Source organism: Pseudopodoces humilis, chromosome 8, assembly GCF_049639895.1.
Source record: "Pseudopodoces humilis isolate 2021_Gansu_Grassland_sample_001 chromosome 8, ASM4963989v1, whole genome shotgun sequence".
NCBI classification, from domain to species: domain Eukaryota; kingdom Metazoa; phylum Chordata; class Aves; order Passeriformes; family Paridae; genus Pseudopodoces; species Pseudopodoces humilis.
The window spans coordinates 11,114,295-11,135,881 of record NC_142207.1 but is presented as its reverse complement, the minus strand read 5'-3'; the positions used below and the strand labels follow the sequence as shown (position 1 = coordinate 11,135,881).

The 21,587-nt window shown below is 43.4% G+C and overlaps 1 protein-coding gene across 1 annotated transcript in view; it reads left to right on the top strand.

The window, feature by feature from the left end:
• The first annotated feature begins 6,481 nt into the window (after positions 1 to 6,481).
• The window catches only part of SLC15A2 (solute carrier family 15 member 2), an 83,046-nt gene continuing 67,940 nt past the window's right edge, over positions 6,482 to 21,587 (top strand). The window contains exon 1 of the mRNA XM_088058578.1: positions 6,482 to 6,588. The gene's annotated coding sequence lies outside the window, so the exon portion shown is untranslated. The remainder of the gene's footprint in view (positions 6,589 to 21,587) is intronic.

The window sequence follows — 21,587 nt, the reverse complement described above, 5'->3', positions numbered from 1 at the left end:
AGGACCTGCGCCTGTCTGTGCAGTCATGTCCACAGAGTCTGTGAAGGTGTTCAGTAGGGATCATCTTATTTGCACTTTAGAGCCTCCCGAATTCAGTGCCTCTCAAGGAGGAGGGCGTAATGCTCAGTCATTGCTGAGTATTGACTGAAGGTGGGGTTCTGGGGACTGGGATTTAGCAGTCATGCTGAGATTTCACAGAGCTGTAGGAGTTAGGAAGAGGCATGAGGTACTGCATCCTTGTTCCCTCAGTTTACTCAGGGTCAGCCTCAAGAGGTTTTCATAATTATCTGATAGATCAAAAAGAAATCTCATCAGTACATCCTTGCCCTGATAACTGCTACTCTGCATAGGAGATGGTCTGCAATGAACCAGGCAGCCAAGTAACCAGTGAGAAATGGGAGATTTACACAAATGAGTTTCATTTCTTGGTTAATATACACTGATGAAGAAAGTCTGATCTAGATAAGCTTCAGGTATGCTACTGTGGGAATGCATAATGAATATAATGGAGTCACCCTCTGTGCCTTTGGAAGGGACTAGCCCTTCCCATCCCACCCGTCTGCTGTCTTCCCAGACTGCAAGCCCTCTGTTCCAATGCCTGTGTCTCACTAGGTGTGGGGATGACATCTTGCACAATGTAGTTGTTGTATCTGGTGCTTTTAGGCACCAAAGAGCAATTCTGCTAATGACTATTCCTCACAAGAACCCCTGTGGTGGTGCTTCTGTTGAAAAACAGGAAACTGTAGAAATAAATCTCTTCCTCTCTAGGGTGTTTTGTGGTTCAAGCAGAGATGTAATGCAAGGGACCACTTTTGCCTTGCCATTGGCATGGTGTGACTGTAGGTAAGTAATTTCTTCTCTCTGGAGTAACTTCACATTTCTGAAAGTCTGAGAAGCCTGTTTCTGACATGAAAAATGGGTTTTGGAATCACTTGTATAGCAGTAAAGTAAAGGAGTGTTTTGTTCTTGTTCAGTTGTCTTTTATTATTTACCACATCAAAGAAGAAAGTGGTGGAGGTGATTAGCATGGGGGAAATACCTTTTGAGGAATATGAATTCACTGAAAAATACAGTTTTGTAGAATAAAATTATTTGTGAATCTGGGTTGAGTTCAGTGAATTGTTTTGGGCAGAAATGAAGATGGAGAACTTTTTCAAGGTAGGGTTTTTCTGACAGCCTCAGAATAAAATGTTTCATGGAAAGTGATGTTTGTTTAAATCACTGCAATTTCTAGGAAGGGAAATGGGACCTATAGTGTGGCCTGGAGGAGGCAAAGGCTCAGAGTTGGCTGAAAAAGCCTGAAAAAAGCCTTAAACTGTCTGAACTCAGACTAATTTATGTGTTATGATAATTTATTTTCTCAGCCATCATTCAAAGCTCTGTGTTCTCATCCTGATAAACCTGGACTGATGAGAGGCCTCCCTGACATTTTTCTTATCTTAGAGTTACAGGTTGCTGCTGCTCCCACCTGCAGGAAGAATTTGGCTTGCACCTCAGTGAAGAACACAGTGGAGTGATAGCAATTTCCAAAGAACTATTTGAAACTGATGACTGTATCCTGCAGATGAGCTTTAGAATACGGAGTGAGCCCCCAGAAAGAGCTGCCTTCCTTTCTTCATTGAGGTGGAAGTGCTCAGCATCACCCTCTACATACCTCTGACACAGCTTTGTGTAGCTCCAGGACACCGAGAGGGAGCCCTGCTTTCTGTGACAGTGCCAGACTCAAGCTGTCTTCACTTGTGTTGTGTCCCTGCTGTGTTCTAATCTGTTTGAACTGCAGATACATTGTCTTATGGGGAAAAACTCCTAACAGACAAACCCTATCTATCTGTTAGTTTGGTACTAAGCCCTTATGCCCTGAAGGACAAGGAAGAAACTGCTGCAGCAATACCCCAAGATTTGGTGGTGACTGTGAGGTCTTTATGTTGGGAAGCACTGCTTTTTTTTCTTTTTTCTTTTTTTTTTTTTTTTTTTTTTCCCTCCTTGAAACTGAGGGACTTGGTGACTATACTTGTTTATGTTTGAATGTGCTGATGGGGAAATTGGGGAGTCCTTCTGTAAGGACTTGATTAGTAAGGGACAGGAGTGATAAAATATCTGGAAGACATGTATAACATCGTCTTAAAAGCCTGGCTTATCAATCAAATGTGGATGTCAAGGAAGAAGCAATCTCCCCTACGTGCTGGATAGCATCTTGTGTCCCTGACGCAGCAGTGGCTCTGATGAGCTCTGCAGGTAGGACAGCCCGTGAGTGACACCACTGCTGCAGTGGGCAGGCGCCAGGCTCACACACGCCAGTCCCCGGGCTGGCCAGGCAGTGGCACTGAAAGCAAAGCTAAAGGCCAGACGTCAGCTCTGGCAAGGTGTGCGCTGGTACACGGGAGGTGCGGGGCAGGCTCTCTTGTGCCGGGAGGGTGGAGCGGGGATATGGAAGGAACGTCAGCTGCAGAGTGCAGAGCGCAGGGAACGTTCTCCGTCCCTTGCCATTTGGCAGTTTGCCCTGTTAGCCCAAGTGCTCAGAGTACTTCTGCACTCCCAGCTGGCTTCCTGGGGCTGTAATTCACCAGGGCTGTCACCAGAGCAAAGCAAAGGTCTTTGTTGCTCGCTCAGTTTTCCCTGCAGAATGACAGAGACTTCAGCTTTCCCTTCTGCAAGAGAGGTGTATTTTCAGCCTTCTTTTTATTCTGCTTCATCTTCATGTCCCATGAAAGAGATGCTGACTTGGCTCTGGAGTGTATCTGCAGAGTGCCTGGGTGCAAAGAGAAGCTGGAGGCAGGAGTGTTGTTAAAAAGCACATGAAAAGAAGGGAGTGTCTTCATGGCAAAGGTTCTCACTGTAGCTAGTGATAAAGGCAAAGATTTCCTATTGATTTTCTAAATTGCAGAGTAGGCACAATGCAACAAATGGTTTTGAGCTGTTGTACTTGAAATGCCTGAAAATATTTTGATGAAATAATTTTGTTCAGAAAATACTTCTCAAAAGGGGGATGGTTTTGATAAAACTCTATTTGGATCAAGGACATAGAAATGATTTCATGCTCTATTGCAGTGCAGAGCATGAGAGTTAACAGGACAGCAGGAGCTGAAAGAGAATGCTGAATGTGAGTTTGGATTAATGTATCCCAACTTTGTGTATCAGGCTGAGTTTTTTTGGGTCAAGTTTTTATCGATTCATCCTATTGAAACAGTTCCACTTTGTAGAAGAGAAATATTCACTAGCCCTGAGGAAGCTGGATTTAAGACACTGTTTGGTTGAAGCTGTGATGTTTATGCAGTGTAAAGAAGCTCCAGCAGCAGAGATGGTGGCATGCACAGTAGCCTGCTTGGAGGAGACCTGCTGAAAAGTCAAGCTGGACTTGAGGAGTCTCACCCTCTCTCAGTTGATACTGAGTTGATACTGAGTATTGGGTACACATGCATTTTTTTCAGAAAGGATTTGAGAGGCTTTGTTTTTATTTTAAAATGGGATTTTTCAAAGTTCCAGAAATCTCTCTTGTGTTGGTAACCCATTTTCTACCCAATACTTGTTTCAGTAGAACAGCCACAGGAGTGAAATGCAGGATTTACTGTGCAGTGTGTATCTGTGCAGTATCTAATGGAACAGGACAATTAAACTTCAACTCAATAGGTTTCTCTACTTTCCAGATAAATTCTAAATTCAGAACATTGCCCAGAAGGCTTGCTAGAAATCTTTGAAAATACATGAACCTAACTTTCCTTTCAAACTGTATTATGTCTTATTGGTGAAATAACCAGGTGAGCACAGAGCAAACTGAACCCCTGACCTCCTCAAATTAAAAAGTCTCTCTGGGTGAATCTGAATTAAAATAATCCCCCTGGATGGACAGGCTCCCTTTCTGCTTTGGTTTTGCAGATCAAACACTGTGAAAACAATCTCTCCAACCTTGTGCCCTCTTTCAGAGCACCATCTGCCTTGTTCTTGTACAATATCTCCCTCATTGGTGCTACAGATATCCCCTTCCCATGTGTAGGGACAGAAAGGGTGATGGGCCAGTGCAGATGTGCTGTGGGTTGCCAGCTGAATCCACTGACTATCTGAGTGCATGTGCATTGTTGTTCAGATTGTTCTTACTTCAATGTGGGCTTACCATCTGCCCACCCACCTTTGGTTGCCTTTAAGTGCTATTCTTTCCTCAAGATGTCTTTAAGGAATGCAGTTACTGCAACTTGACTTCCTCTGGTTTTCCAGCCTCTGAACAAGAAATCAATTTTACCTAGTGTGTTTGGCCTGTAAATGAGCAGAGGAGTCACAGGGGTTTCAGTTAGCAGTGGTCTGCACTCTGTATCTACCACATCTGCAGCACTGAGAGACTGAGGTGTGCAAACAGACCTCAAAGAAGCCTCTTTGGCCTGTGAGGTCCTGTGGCTTTGTGTAAGCAGCATGCTGAGAGTCCATGAGACAGGAAGGGATGGAACCAAAGGGATTCAGTCTGTCCTCAAATGCAAGCCAAACTTAGTTGGGATGAAGAATGCAATTTTTCTTTCACTGCTAGCTCCATGCCTCTTGCCAGGTGGGAAAGTTCAGGCAAAAATGGCAGACCCAGCCTGGCTGCCTGTGCCTTACATCAGCATTCCTCTCACCTAACAGGTATATTGCTTTCCTCCTTTGCTGTCTGTCTCTGATTGATGCTGTCATTTGTGTATTGAGACAACCAGAGCTTATAAATCCTTCCAAATACCCCGTTATTAAAAAGGGATCTCACCTTCAGCTTCAGGGTGGTGAGAAGGGCTCATTATGCTTCTGTTTGCTGTATTTGTGCAGGCAGTGTCTCTTGAGGTGAGAGATAGCACTTGGGTGTGTGGCGTAATGCAGTCAGTGAGTAGTTGCATGTGTCAAAAGGCATCTTGAGGGCAGGCAGAGGTTTCAAAGGCAGCAGCCTGCAGAAATTGAGATGTTTGCACCTGCACTGTGAGGACTGGCAGTGTGGAGACAGGTATTTGTGATTTCCGAGTGACCGCTCACTCCAGAGCAGTTCAGAGTGATGGCAGCAGCCCAAGGACCCTCTGTTGTTGTTCCTTTCCTGAGGCTGGGGGTGAAGATAGGTGTAAAACCAGAGGCCCAACTTAACAAGTGCTAATTCTGCCTCACAGAGCCTGTCTGCAGGGCCTGAAACAGCCAGGATGAGCAAGGTAGGCACTGTTATGAACCAATGAGAAACTCCTCATTCTGCTCCCTCCTGTGTCCCAGGGGCTCTGCTTCCATAGTGGAGGGCAGGTGTGCACCGAACATCACTTACAGGCTGGAATACAAAGATACTTATGTGAAGAATCATCCACATACAGATTTAGCAGTATTGACTGTCTACTTCATGTCACCTCCAAAAAACCCATGAAGCCGAGGCAAATGTCTATCTCTATGCCCAAGAGGATTGAGTTTTCCTGCATTCTGAGGGTTTCTTCCCCATTTTATATTATTTTGCCTCAGGCAGAAGGGTCTGTTTTAGGGCCAGTGCAATAGCTATCATAACTTTCTCAGGCTGACACATCAGTATGGTGCCAATCATGGTTATAGAGACCCTGGGACCACTTCATCACAGCAGCTTCACTCCAAGGCTCCTTTTAATCTTTCCTAATAAAATTTAAATGACAGTAGCTGTTCCAGTCATGAACCAAGAAAAACCTCTTGTATTATTTCCTCCTTTTTTTTTTTCCTAGTGTTGGGTTCTCTGTTTTATAGTGGCTAATTTATATTATATTATATGAGAGCTAACATTTTCCAGAGATGGCTATGTGAGTCTGAAAGAAGTGACACTTTTTTTTAGTGACTCTCTTCTCAGCAGATAGGATTTTTCTAGAAAGATGTGGAAAATTGTATAGTTGGGGCTTTGCCATCTTCATCATAATCCAGACTGAGGTTCCTGAGGCTTGTGAGTGGTTTCCACCAGGAGCTGTCATTGAGCTTGGATAGGTATTTGTTGCAGGTTTTTCTAATCAGCCATGAGAGATCTGACCCGCTGGTGTTGCTGAGGTACCTCTCAGTCCCACATTAAATGAGGTGAGCCAATTCTCCTCATATACTTCCACTTTTCTCCTTTCCCCAGGGGAAGATGGCAGAAGAAGAAGTTTAAAAAAACAGCACAACCTTTTCTCTTTAAGCATGAGTGGTATTAAATGGCCTGCCCCACTGGGAAATGGGCCTGGCACTTGGAAGGAGAGATAGAATGGTTTTTAGCAGATTTTTGGATCCTGCAGGCTGCACAGTCCACAGACTTGGACCAGCCCCTGAGAAAAAAAATTTTGGCACTAAAAGTCAAGCCACAGACAGTCTCAACCTTCCTAAAGTACAAGGGGTCAGGGAGCTGTTTGGAAATCTTGTGGCTTGAACCTCTGTTTGAGCTGTTTCTAGCACTGAACACAGTGGGATTGGAGCAATAATTTGGATTATGCCCATGTGTTTTGCTTATTTTTCATTTAACCTGCTGATGGCCTATGCCTTATATTGCTTTTCAGATCCACTGAGAGTAACTGTTCATGACTGCATTAGTGGAAATGGATGTTTATGAGTGATCCCTTGGTGGTTGCAAAGCCCATCATGCTTCATCAAAACATAGCACTCGGTGTGGTTCAAGTAAGTGTTTTTTTCTGATCTGTTCCTCAATCTGTTTCTAGCAGAAAGCTGGAGAATGACCAGAATCACAACAGAGTCTTGGAGGGAAGGAGGAAGGATCCTGGTGTGTGTGTGGGGGTGTCAGTCTGGTGGGGTGGATGCTGCCCCACTCCAAACACCCCATGAGCAATGAGCTCATGTGCTGGGGTTGTGTGCTATGGGAGGGGAAGTGCAGGGTTGCTGGGCCAGATTCCAAGCATTGCTTTGTTCCCTCCATGTCATTCATAGGTCATAAGGCTGGAGGCAAGGCAGGAGACTGCATTGGTAATGTGAAGTCCAAGTGCTGTGGCAAAGAAGTGGGAGATGGTGACTGATGTCATTACTCATTTTTCTTAACCTCTCATCCAGTGAATTTTCACTGGTCTTGTATGGAGAAGACCTGCTCCAGGTCCTACACCTGCCCAGACCTCCTCTTTGACATCAAGAGTTTTTCTTTCTTTCTTTCAGCAATTGGCCCAGTCTCACATGTAAAGAGAATGTCGTTGAATTTAATCAAGGTATCTTCCATCTCCTTTCTGTATGCATATCAGGGAAGGTGACATCCGGGACCTTATTAATACTGCAGCAGTGAAATGTCACTGACTCTGTGGCACAAGCAGGCCTTGATTTACATGAGTATAATAGAGATCAGACTGGGATCCTCGGACTTCAGCGTCAAAGGCCTATAGAGTTGGGTTACAATTTCCGCCTTGGTGATGGAAATGAAGTCCTGGGGGGAAATGAGTTGTTTGGTCTCATCTGAATTCTTGCTGAAGTAGTGTTGCCTTCAGAAAGCCTAACTGGCAGCCAGTGCCTCTCTTCTTGGCAGTCTTAGCGGGAAAAACAAGGAATTAGTGATCTGGGAACAACATTTTTGGCACTTCTCAGTCATCCATGTTATCTCATTTAGCTAAAAGAAGGATTGTTACAAGGAACATCTGTGGTATCTGGGTGGAGGATGAGAGAGCATTTAGGAGACACAATGTGCATCCTAACCTCTGTCACTTTCTGGAGTCAATCCCCAACTGACTGTCTTTGAAGGAGATGATATATTTTAAGTTTCCTGTCTTCACTCAATATCCATGTCCTTCCATCAGCCTACACCTTTCTGCAAGACTGTTTGGCCCATACCCACTGGCATCATTGTCCTCTAGTGCTGATACCTTGCCAGCACGGCTTGCTTGAGATCTGGCCTTTAGCCACACCGCATGTTTCTGAGGGACTCCACCTTCAAAGTCTTCTGGCCAAACTGTATCTGTGTCAAGAGCTTGGATGTTACAAAGTATCATCAGCTCTTTCTCTCCTAAGTTTCTTCCAGCTGGGAAGCAGAAAATTCAGAAAAAGGTGCCTAGACTGATATTTGCTTTGCTGACAGTTTTCAGTACTTAGTACTTCTCAAGTTTTATGTCTAAGTATGTCTAAGGGATCCTAATGGGAAGGTAGGTATCCTGATCCTTTGGCCTGTGGAAATTGTTTTTGTGGTAAAATGAGAGTTCTGGCTGCTGCTTTTGCAGGAGATGACTGTGAAGACCGTGTACATGGGTGCCTGGTGGCTGGACAGGCCCTGGCTGCTTGTTCCCTTGTGTGTCAGTGGCTCTCACCTATTTCTTATTATAATGATGTTCTTGGATACCATTTATAAACACTTCCTTCCTGTAAGATTTTTTTTTGTTTTAAATTACAGCAGAAATGAAGAAATTATGGGAAAGTTGGCATAGTTTCTATTTTTCCTCTTTCAGGTATATGTTCTCTTACAGCATATGTACTTGCCCCATTCTAAACTGAAAATATCCCCCTAAGGGTTGTCTCCCCAAGGACCACCTTGTTCCCATTGAGGCAGAACCAATGTCACACATGCCATATGGATTTCTGGCAGCAGTCTGAGTAGTTCAGGGGCTGTTTTCAAGGTAGGTAGAGACTTGACTTCTCATTTTCAAGAGACCAAATCCTTTTGAGCTCAGTCTAACCCATATAAAGATTTTACAAGATGCCTAGGGTTTGCTACAGACTAAAGCCATGCAGAGACACATTCTCAAGTCTATTGCTTTTGGTGGATCTCTAAAGAACATTATAAATGGTCAGTTTTGGAGCCTAACAGACCCCTAGGGGGTAACTGAGGCTCAAAGAGATACAATAACTCAGGCAACACCTTTTAAACCCCTTTTCTCTTGCATTTAAAATCCTGTGCCTCTGTGTCTTTTTTTACTATGTGCAGTTTCTAGCAGAGAGAATACAGAATTCTGTTTATAGAGGACTTGGGTGTGAATTATTACCTGTGAAGCTTGAAGTCAAGGTAGTGGGTTTTAATACTAATTAAGGCAAATGTCACAGCAAGAGCATGCTGACGTTGTCAGAATTAATGGCCCAGAGCATTACTACTTAGCACACCTTTCGAAGTTAATGGAATCGTATTAATTGGGATCTTGGAGGGACTGAGGGACATAGAGCAGCACCTCTGTTATTACATTAGAGCTGAAATAGCATCCAAGTTCCTCTTGCCTTTTGGGCCCTTTTTGCACAATCATTTCACAAGTGCATGGCTCTGATAAGGCCCAAGGGAAGGTTGTTTGGTTCTAGGGTAAGAGGTGGAAAAGTCTGTTCCTGCTGTGGTTGCACAGAATCACTCTGCCTCCAGAAACCAGTGCTGAGGACTGCCAAAATGCCTCTGGCACAAATCTGAAAGGACCAGTGATGTCAGGAGATATGTGCAAAAGTATTGTTTTTGTCTCTGAGTCTGATTCTGCAAATTCATCTCACCTCTACAGTGCTTGTTCCAATGAGCAAAACCCAGGGTAGTGGTGCAAAACACAGTGTCAGAGCGCTAAAACAAAAGTGTCTGTCAGCAATTCCGAGTTCTTTTGGATATTGGCCTGCTGTGGTAGCACTGAGACCAGCACAAGGCATGGTTATACCTAATGCCAACAAAATTCTAGTTTTGAAATAGAAAACAGCAAATCATGGGGGGCATTTGCTTTCTTTGGGAAAAAAAAAAGAAAAAGAAAAAGAAAAGCCTGAGGAATACTTAGAGAAAACCAAAACTCAAGGCTTTTAATACAGTGCTGTGAGCAGATGAGGAAAAAGAAAAAACAACCCTTTTCTACTGAGGATTTTGATTCTGAAGCAGAATGTTCTCATTTTCATCCAAGTTTTCCACATGGGGGAAATAATTTTTAAGCATCTCTCATACAAGTAATTAACCATAGATGAGAAATGGATGATTTCAGAAGAAAAGGAACACATGCTATCTTTAGATAATGGTATTAAATCCATTGTGCACTGGAATGGAAGTTTTTATGATACTGTAGATTTTCTGTGCCATATTATCCTTCTTGAGTTTAGATTTAAAAAAAATTCCTTAGCTATGATAAAACTTTTTTTTTGTATTAACAGGAGTACAATTATTAATTGTCCTTTGCAATGTTACTGGTATGTAGGCTTGTGATTACTATTGACTAAATTTGTAGGATTTCACATTCTTTCCTAGATTAGCATGTGGGAAACATTCATATTTGATAGAAACAGTGATGATTCGATGTAAGCTCAGTCACCCACGGCATGGAAGTAAAAACAACTGTGTGGTTGAACCAGTGGTGCCCAGATGGGAAGATCCCTCTCAGCTCCAGCCTTGGAGTCTTGACTGCAGTATCTATTCAGAGCTCATCCCATATGGTGCTGGTCAGCTGAGCAGGAGCCAGAATATGTGAGCCCTAAATCTGTTACGGGCTTCCTGCATGATGTTGGACACACCTCAGCCTCACTTCTGGGTTTGCTGTGCAGCCTGTAACTAGCTGTTAGGGAGGGCAGAGTTTGCCAGCAAAAGCCCTTCTGCTTAGGGCAGTTTCTCTCAGGGCTTGTTACCCTGACCTGAGGCTGCAGAACCGCTTTGCTCCCAGGCAAGCGCAAAGTGCTCCTGGCTGTTTAAATCTGTCGCAGTTCTGTTTGAACTGAAAGATTCCTCTGTTCCTCAGCGGAGTGTGTTGTAAAACAGTGACATTTGCTAAATGGAGAACACGTAGGGCAAGGACTCCATCAGCTCCGAGGAGACAGTGAGTAATGATCTCTTAATATCTGAGAGCTTTAAAGCTACTATAATATTCTTCAAAGTCAGGGTAGTGTGGTGGGGCCCTGCACAGCTATCCTGTGTTCAGGGGCAGGTCGCCACTGAGCACGCAGCCAGACACTGCTCTTCAGCATCATCCCTGCAGAGGGAAGCATTAGTTGCTGTGCAATGTGCATCACAGCCCAGACAGATTTATTATTTACTTGCAAGTGTTCCTGTAGCACCCATCACTCAGCTGGTTACCTGCGCCTGCCAGACACTGCTTCGCACTTGGAGTGGTGTCTGCTCTGCCCTCTTCCTGACACAAATCAATGTGCTAAGCCTCAGTGCATTTGGGAATGAGGTAAAAGTTGCACAACTGTCACCACAGGAGGAGGAATGGAGGGGAAGGTCATGCCTGTGATTGAACAGGAGCCTGTGGTACAGTTGGACGTCGGTTTTGCTGTTTTGGATGCCTCAGACTTGAGATGCCAGTGATCTCTATCTGGTGCCAGGGCTTCATCTTACCCCTTGGGCAAGGTCCTGGCTCTGCCGAGCTCAGAAGAAAAGACAGGGCAATAACTTCATTTAGGCTGACTGTCTCTTCCCCTCTTGTGTCAGTCTCTTGAGCTGTCCTGCAGAACCTGCAAAGTCTCCCTTCTCTTTCAGCCACCATGACCTCTGCTGCCACGCACAGCACAAGGGTGAGCTGATCCTTGTCTGTCACGTGAAGAAGCACGTTTATGCTATTTGAAACTTGGCCAGATAACAACTAAGAGGTAATGAACTGTGTGTTTTTGGCTTCAGAGTCTCTGGGACAGAGGGATAGAGGCAGAGAGATGATTTATATCCTCAAGCCTGTTATTTACAAGCAGTCATGCTCCTCATCTTTCTGTAGACAAATGGAAGGAGTTGTAAATACAGTTGCCATACACACTCCCTTGAGCTAATGCTTATGGGAAATATAATTTAAAATGTTCATTTGTCCTGGAGAACTGAGCCTGAACCGCAGTGCCATGGAAATAGGTACAAAACCCAGGAATAGGTGGATGCACTCCATACCATCCTTAGTATAAGGAATTTGCTATCCATATAGACACGACAGAAGAAGTCTCCTGAGTGGCAATTCACCTTATTAATCACTGCAAGAGATGACTAGTTAAGGACTAATTAGGACTAACTCTTGGTCAGGAGAAGAGAAGCAGCTACCAAATAGGCATGACAGTGCTGGGAATTTGTTCCCTAACAGATCACATAAACCTGAAAGTGTACCCCCTACTTTTAGTAAGCATGGGACTACTCACATTTTAGAATTAATCTGAAAAGCAGTTATGCCTTGTTTCTAAGGAAAAAATCTGGTGCGTATGTCAATACAATCATTACATGTGATAAGTACAAAGTGTGTGTGTCAGGATCAGGCCTTAGAATTTTTGCACTTTTTTCTTTCTGGACACTTTTATGAGGACAGTGTTGTTCTGTAGAACTCACCCCATGCAGAAGCATTTCTTAGAGCAGGGGTGGTGAGTTTTGCTTGCAAATACTCTGGTGTTTTAATATCATCACTTCCCCATGCCTGTGCTTACCACTTACGTCAGGAGTTTAGGGAAGAGGTGAAATACAGCTATTTTGTGTACTTTGTCTGTTTTTCTTGCAAATCTTCTTTCCATCTAAAATGGGGATTTTTGAGGGCTAATGTAAAAGTCAATAGATCCAGTTAAATGGATTGGATTCCCTTTTAATTCTATTAATTGTACTGGCTTGGAGTTGTTACTGATTTATAAGGAAATGCCATTTGTGCCATGGACTTCTTCTGTGAAGGAAGAAGCCAAGCCTCTGTAATACTTTGTCTCAGTTTCTCCTCTTCTACCTCCACAGACTTGTTCCTTGGTGTGAGTGGAAAACCAAGTACAGTGAATGCCCAGTGTCTGCTCTGGCTTGTGGGCAGAGCTAATGACAGGTCCCCAGAGACCCAGCTAAAGGCTGTGGCATGAGCCTTCTGGCTGTCCTGCTTAAGGCTTCCACTCATATCTGAAGCACATAATTTTTTCCTACTTGATTATAATGAAGTATGGGGATAAGACTTTGCCTATTTGTCTGGGACTACATCAAAGTCATGTTACAAGCAGATTACCAAATTCCTTTGTGCTCTGGGTCTGCCATTTTTCTGGTGTATATATGGATCAGCCATGCTTTGGAGCTCTGCAGGGCATGATGAAATGAGGCTTCACAGGGTAGCTGCAGCACACTCATAGTCCTGGGGATGTCAGGATTCTGCTTGCCTGCTGGTTCCTCTGGTCCTGCTTGAGTATCTCAGTGCTGTGCTAATACACTGTGTTCCTTTGCTAGCACTGTTAGCTTCCTTGGATCTGATGCTCTTTGCCTGGTATCTCCATTTCCCACACAGCTGCTAGGTGCATTTTCTCTTTTACCTGGGTGTTTCATGTATCTGGCAATGGTGAATGCCCTATATTTTCCAGCACCACTTTTGTGGCTATCTGAATTTATTTATTTTTCTCCTTTCCAGATATATTGTTTCTGTCTTGGCATTGGGTCCTCCCTCACTGCACAGAGACAGAAATAAAAAAATCACTTCATAAATTCCCCCATTTCATCACCTTCTGACTCTAGTTCACCCCTAACATTTTTACTGGAATAATCATCTTGTTTACCCTCTGTCTGGTACAGGCTTGTCCACAGTGCATTATGCTTCCTGGGAGCCTCTCTGTGAGTCTGGTACTCAATATCTCTTTCTAGTTCCTTAATAATCCTCCTAACTCACTTCGCCTTGTTTTTATAGGTCTTCTAGTCCCCTTGCAGGTAGTTCATTTCTTTAATACAATTCTCTTTATTGCTTGTACTCCTTTTTACCTTCTGGCCTAAAAACATTAGCCTCTAATGCTTTGGGTTGTACTCTTAGTTGAGACTCCTGTAATCAGCACTGAACTCACAAAAGGTGAAATAGTAATTTTACAGAGCTGTCCATGAACCTGTGCATGTGAGAGAGAATCCAGGGGCAGAACCAGGGTTTCTCTGCCCCCCCCACCCCAGACTCTCTGCCCTCCAAACTGTCTGCCCGGGATGCTCCAAAGGCCCTGCTGTTCCTTTACTTTTCTGTGGTCTACTGTTATTTCAAGTACTAACTTTGACTATTATTAGACCTATATGGCATTTACCACAGTGCAGCTTGGCCTGAAGGTGTCTCCTGCTTGCAGATAAGAAAGGTGCTCCTCTGTTAGTACTGGGAGGGCTGTTATCTCACTTTTAGGCTTATATCTGCAGAAAGTCCAGTGCCAGGTCAGTGGATGCAGAGGGGTGGCTTTGACTGGGTGCTCTAAGGCATGTGGAAATTAATGTTGGTCTCTCTACTGGACCTTTTTCAATACTTAAGTGTCTAAGTTAGAAAAAAATATAGGTGTATTCCAGTATTGCACTAAAGCTGGGAAGGACTCAGGAAATTAATGACTGATGGAAATGGATACTAGGGTGTTCTGTAGATCAGGGTCTCTCAAAGCAAGCATAAATCCTCATGTTAGTTTGTTCTGCTTCATGGGTCCCTTTTATATTTGACATCATTGATTATGTGTGCAGTTCTTCAGATGGACTTGGGACTGCTAACAGAAAGGGAACATCTCTACAGGCAACATGTTAACAATGTGAAAATAAAAATCCATTCTCCTTTACAATGCCAAGATAAAACAAGGTGCTCTCCATGCCCCTGACCTGTCACCCAAATTCCCATCTTACTTTTTTGTCTGGTGGCAGTAACAATGATAAGTGACCCAGCAGGATGACTTGCCATTGAAGGAAGGACCTGATAGCTGAAATTCTATGAGGTTATTGAGAGAAGCAAAGATCCTAAGAAACAATTACTTTTTTTCCTTAATGGCAAAAAAGCTGTATCAGTATGACTTCATCTTCCTGGTGTGCAAAAGCTACAGATGTGCATTTAAGGCCCTGCAGGAGTTGGCATCTGCATAGCATGTCCTGTGCATAGTATTGTTCTGCTTTGGCCCTGGAACTTTGAAACACAACAGCTTGCATTAAAGTGAGGGAGACCACAACCAAATAATACATAAGAGCAGTACAGTTCAGTATGTATGATTCTGGCATAGCAACCAGAGGCAATGGTGGCTTTGGCTTTGGAGAGGAGAATGGTGCTGAGATCTCCATGATTCTTTTGTTTTCAGAACCAAAGTATGCCATGGAAACCTGTTTGCCTTTTTCCCTGGGTACCATTACAAAAATTAATAGATACAGGAAAGAACACTGTGTGTCAAATGAAGTATTAGAGACACTGTTTCATAAGAAGTTACAAGCAAAATTAATTTCTGTCTGGGAAGTAAATGATACCCCAAGGCTACAGGGACACATTTTGGACGGTTAGAATATGAAATGCATGCTCCTGTCTCAGACGGGGGTATGTGTGTGATTTTCTATTCTTGATTATTAATGTGTATGTTTTCTTTGTCTTGCTGGAAGAGACAGAAACAGAAATGAGGAGTGTTCTGAGTAGTTCCCCATGCCTGTATTTGTGCAGGACTTGGCACACAGCCTCCTGAATCTTTGGGGGCAGAGCTTCTTTCCTATCCCTGCAAGTCATCTAATGATAGGCTGAGAAGACTTCATCTCTTCCCTAGGAAAGGGTTGGAGATAAGCAGGTAAATTGCCTGCCAGAAGAGTCTCCCTCCAGTGATTAGAAGAACTATCTCAGTGAGAGTGGGTCTCATTGGGTTAGACTACAGGTGTCACTTTTGTTTAGCTACAGGTATATGAAAGGTGTCCCACACCCATGGTCACACTTGCAGAGATACGTAGTGGGAGTTACCTGTGTGCCTCTATGCTTAAAGACTCTGGGAATTCTTTTATTCGGTAGAAAATAACAGAGTACTGAACGAAAAAAGTACTTTCCAGTTTGAGCAGTCAATGAATTAAATTACAAGATAAAATTCCATCATTCTTATTTCCTTGTTAGCTTTCATCTTCTGATATCAAGCATATTCTGACATCAGTCATGAGAACAACTGGCTGTGGAGTTAATGCTGTACTATGCCTTGGAGCAGGGCACACTATGGTATCTGTGCTGTCCTTGTTTTGAGGATTTGTAGGAATCTTGGACCTAAGGTGCAGTCTGGGAGTAAAAGCAAAACAGGCAAAGAGATGATCCTTTCAAAGGGATTTTATTTTTTTCCATTCTCATTTTTTCAGAATAATCCATATTGTCTTCCATTCCCAATTCCTCATCAGTTTCAGAACATTTAATTAAAAGGTCATATCCATCTATGACTGGTGCCCTAGATAGCTTCTTCCTCCACTTCAAAGAGAAGCAAAATTTCCCTAGTGAGGATAAATGGGGAGGGTATTAGGCCAAAGTGGGTGGATACAGTTTCTGTGGAACACATGGAGAAGGAAAGCATATGTAGAAATCACATCTCCTGATAAGACTGCTCAGGCAAGACATTAGTCACAGGCTGGGAGTCAAATGGCTTCCTGAGTAACACCAGGAAACAGCAGTTTTCATCAAATGATGCATCACAATATGATAGTTTGGGGCAAATTGCTTAATGCATATGCATTTCAGCTTAACTCACTGTGAAATAAGGACAACACAGTGTTCACTCATCCCAAAAAGTAAATACGTAGGGAAGGTAATAAGTTTGCCAGATATTCATGTCATGGAATGATTCATCAGAGTGTACTTGCACTGAAGCTTATGCACTGCTGCTTGATCCTGACAATCATTTAATGTGGAGATATGTGGAAGCATCTACTTAATCTTCCTGGACTGGAGAGGTTTTGCCAGTGTCCTGAGTGGGAGGTTCTGTCCTGTTCATGAGGAGTTCTCCTGCCCTCTGATACATGACAATGAAATTTCTGAACTCAAACACTCCAAATACCAAATGCATGTTTTTGATGTGTGCCCTTGTGCCCATACATGGGGAAAGAGGCTCTATTCTTGTACCCCTTAAGCAGAAGGTTATTAAAATGTGAAGTCCACAGTTAAAGCTGTAAAGCCAATTTCATAACTCATGTAGTAATGTTCCCTCTATTTAATAAGGCTATTCATTGATCTGCAGCAGCAAATTATAATTTTTGAGCATTTAAGTAATACTTCCACTTGGCTTCCAGTTTACGAGGCAATTTAGTATTTCCCTGGGCTCACTAATGCTGACTGTACACAACATCTGGTGTTGGGCATTTAGTCAGCATAGAAGCTTGAACAAAGTCATTGCTATTTTGTGCACAATATGGGAATGTTTCCTTTCAGATGTCTCCCCTTTGCTCAGCTACCTACAATGCTATTGGAGCATACCCAATTCTAGCAAACAAATCCAAAAAGAATGTATTAATCCAAGTGAGTTATATAGGCAGCCAAAGTCAGGAACACCTGGCCCAAAGAGGACACAGTGTCAGATTTCTAAAGCTGGCCTAACCTGGTCACCATCTCTTCAAAAACGCCGAAGGACTTGATGTCTTCCCTGGATAATGGGAAGTATTCAGAGCCTTTAAGAAAACTGTTTCAGAAGGATCCATTGAACAAGAACTGGTGATATTTTTGTTTAGCTCTAAATGATTTGAAGATGATTTTTTATGATCCTAAAGCTGCTTTGGTTTTCTTTTTAGGTCAGCTTGTGTAATGAGAGATATTGCTCCCACATACAAACCTCTCATCTGTGGTCTTAGACTACAGCCATCGGGATGGTTACAGCTGGAGTCCTCTGTGGACAGCAGAAGTTCCTTGACCCCATCCACTTGCCATTATGGTTGTTGAAAATCTGCCAGTACACTGTAGCTGATTCCATAAGACAAAAATATCCTGTTTGTAATAGTCCTTTTCTCAAATGGATTCTTCTTCAGCTAAAAGCCCATTCTAGCATGCGTTATTTCAGGATATTTCAGAACATGTTTTTTCTAGGATATTTCAAGCATTTTTGAGGCATTTCCTTTAGGTGGCAGCAGGAGTACAAGAATATTCAGCTTTTGTGGTCCCATGTGCTACTGAGATTGCATGGCTTTGTGCTGAAGAATGTAAACCCAGTTTTACCACCTTTTCATACCTAACAGACATGGAAGTTTATTTTCATTATTAGAGCAACTTGCTGATGAGCTGAAATCACGAGTCAGGACCCTGTCACCTGTCTGGGCAGTCCTTTGGGTCTCTGCATGTAACTGCTATGACAGTCTGGACACTTAACAATAATGGAAATTATTCAGGCCCTGCTTAGGAGATCTAACTGGACTTGGTATTGCCTACACATAACATTGTGATGGAGTGTGAAAGGCAAGGAGATGGAGAGAAGAATTCTCAAGATTGTGTTGCATGTTCACCTGTTTTAGGAGTTGAGGCAAAACTGTTAATACGCTAAACGCAATTGCAGTAGAGCTGCTGAAATGCAGAATTCCCTATTTCTGGAATAGCCCTAGTTTTTGCTTATCTACTGATAGGCCAAAAGATATTTCTCCATACCATCCCTCATTTTCAGATTCTTTTCCCTCATGTTTGCTTTGGAAGAAAATTCTCAGCTGATGTGTCCATCACATTTCCTGGGAAGCTTATGGCTTGCTTGCAAGACAGGGAAACCTGCAACATCATTTTGCTTTGAACACCAGTATATTATGGGGTCTCTCGTGATGAGGAACTGTCAACTTTGAACTCCATAGAATGCCATTCAAGCATTTCAATCCAGCTGTAAATGAGCCAGTAACTCTGAGTACTGAGGGGGACCTGTCTCAGGGCAGTCTGGCCCTGAGCTTTGGCTGTTGTCTCTCCCACACCTGAAGTGACTGATGTGGGATCTAGCTGGAGATCCTTGGCTGGGGGCCTCAAGTGATTGCTTGTATGCTGCTGTGTAAGAGCCTGCTCTGGTTCAGACCCTTGTACCTTCGGGACTTGTTAGGCTCAGACCCCCTTTGTCAGTGCTGCTCCAGAGGAGAAATGATGTTTCTCCTGTATGTTGGTCCCATGCTGTCTCATGAAGACTTTGATGTGGCCTCACCTTTTTGAGGAACAAGCAGATACACCTGTTGCAGTGACTTGTGAAAACTATTGGTACAGTTCCCAGTATCCTGATGTTCTCTGTCATGCTCAAACCTCCTTCCATTCATCTGTCAATGAACAACTGCTGTTTCCTCCCACCCTCCTGGAGCCTGGCCATTTGCCTGGCTTTTATGGTGAGTAAATAATATGCTCAGTTATATGTCTGGAAATAGTGTTCTGTACAAATTCCTGGGGCAATCAATATACAGAGCCATTTTATGTTAGAAATAGCTTGTTCCAAATGGCCATATATATCTTTATTATACTGTAAATTCTCACACTGTCACTGGAAGCCACATATGCCTTATTGCACAGGTTTGGTTGCAGAGCAAACTCCTTCCCTCCTATTTCCAATTTTTTCTCTTTCTTTCCATCCACCTGGATCAAGGCTTAGGAATTGACTGAACTCTCCAACACACCCCAAAATCTCCATCTCTTTCTAATGCAAATGTCCTTTCTCCCCTTGAAGGCCCCACTGAAGCTCTCTTCCAAAAAAAACCAGATCAGTCTTTGAATGTCCGTGCCCTATTGCCTTACTTATTTTGGTCATGTTTCTTCTGTCAAAATGAATTCTATGGCAAAAGCCTTGAGAGCTCCAAGCCAGCACTGAGCCCTGCTCTCCCAGGTGCTGTACACAGAGCATAATATGGCTTTAGTAATCTTGAATCCTCTGGTTATGGTCTCTGTATCTGTGGACTAGTCTGAAAGGCTTGTGAAAGATAAAAATGTGGGACCTGGGCAGTCAGATATAGTGAAAACAGTTCCAGCCACATCATGGAATATATAAAAAAATGCATTCACACTATGGTCAGGGATGAGGAGATTGGTGGTTACTGCCCCTCAGCAGCTGGGGGGCTGCTTCACAAACATGTCCATAAGCTAGAAAATATCTGGCAGTGGTATAAGAGGGGATTTTGGTAACTGTGAGTCTTTTCTGTAGGGAAAATGTAAAAAAATCGTGAGAGGCGGAGTGTGGTGATACAGATAGAAAAATGAGAGTCTTCACACACAGGCACAGATACTGTTCCCCTAGAAGCACTCTTATTCTCCTTCCTGTGATGGGGAAATGAAAGTTATTTGCAGGGTTAAAATTATGGGCATTGGAGACAGCAAAATAAACAATAATGTCTTGGAGGGAAGACAGGAAGATGAAGCATGTCTGTGCCTTGGGGACAGTCACTGCTTGCACAGCATGTCTTGCTGCTGTACACCATCTCAGAGTGAGTCCTACCTTCAGAATTTGAATTACTTTAGGGGAGATATTTCTTTTTTACTGTTTTAGCCCTGTTTTGCCCAGAGAGAGGGAGCAGGGCTTGTCCTGCTCTGGCACAGCTGGAGCAAAGCTCTGGTTAAATGAGAGCCAGAGACTGCCATGAAAGAGAGGGATGATACTCATGGGAGGAACATGGGTTGTGGTTTACTATGGGTCTCAGTTAAGTGCAGAAGAAAGAAGTTTCTTTGCAAGTCCAGCAGATTTGAGCAAGTTCTGAGGAAGCACTAAAATGTCTTGCTGGGAAACATTTTTTGTTTTTCAGAATGAGCATGGATATCAGGTGCATCCATTTCACAGGGCTGGACCTGGGTGGAGGGGCTGAAACATGGCCCACAGGTCTGGGGCTGAGAAGTTTCTTCCCATCCAGTAAGAAGTGCCCTTGGAATAAGGGTATTTCTGCATGCCAGGAGCTGGTGCTCTTCTTAGCACCGAGGCACCATATCTTGAACTGTGGAGATAGTAGTTGTGACTGAGTCAACCTTGGACCACTGCTCTCAGGGAAGATGTGCTGCCAGCTCCATGGCCTGATAGAAAGGGGATTAGTGAAGCTCCTGAGCATGGTTATGTGAGGAAGGCTGTTTGTAAAGCCCCAGCCCCTGGGACAAGGTCCACATTCCTGTGAGCATCATCTCCCTAACCTGGACAAGTTGTGAAACCCCACCACAGCTCCCTGAAGGCCAGCACTGCTTGTGTGGGGAGGCAAAGCTCTGCTGGAAAAGCCAATGTAATCCTGCAACATGAAGTCACAGCTGGAGGCAACAGGCACATCCTTTTCCGTGACCTGATTGATTTCAGGGCCAGCCTTGGTATTGAAGATGTCGCAAAAAGTTCTTTCAAGGGAGTCTTTAGAGAAATCTTTCCCCCTTGGTCTTCTGTTAACTTGCCTGTGATAATACATCTGCAGTTGCTATCACTGTAGAGCTTACTTAGAAGAAGAAGAAAAAAAAGAAAGAAGAAGAGAGGCTGCTGTTCATCTTATTGACCGTTTATTCACTTCTTTAAAAGTAATTAGGAGTTTAATCAGAGTTTCTATGGATTTTTGGGGGAATCTGTAATTAAAATCTGCACAGTCAACTTGCATTATATACTTAACCTTCTTCCAGAGCTGCTCAAATATCTTTAATATTCTCACATCCACTAATGGAAACTGTCAAGTACCTCAACATAAAAACGAGCAGCAAATCCCCTGCAACAGGCTGCCAAACTGCAGCCCCCAATAGTCTTTTTGTTGTGAGGGAAGGTGCTCTGTGATAACAGCCCAGGCTGTAGGTTAACAGGCCTGATCGACTCCAAGCTGATTTTTCTCTAATGAATAGAGATGTTTCTTTTCATCAGCATAGAGTGCAGTGTATGGAGAGGGGGAAGGGAAGCAGAAGAAAAAAAAGCTGTCTGACTATGTAGGGATAGAGCCAGTCTCTTGATAAGCTTTCAATTAAGAGCAGATTAAAATTAGGTTTATCTTTTCCTGAAAATGGCAATGACGTTAATATAATAATACAATGTAATAACTTAATAACCCAGTTGGAAGTGACTCATCCGCATTGGAAAGATCACATTTTTGCTGCCTAGTTCTGGGAGGGTTAAGTATGTCCGTCCCTCATTCCTGCAGGTGTGCAGGCACCCATGGGGAGAGG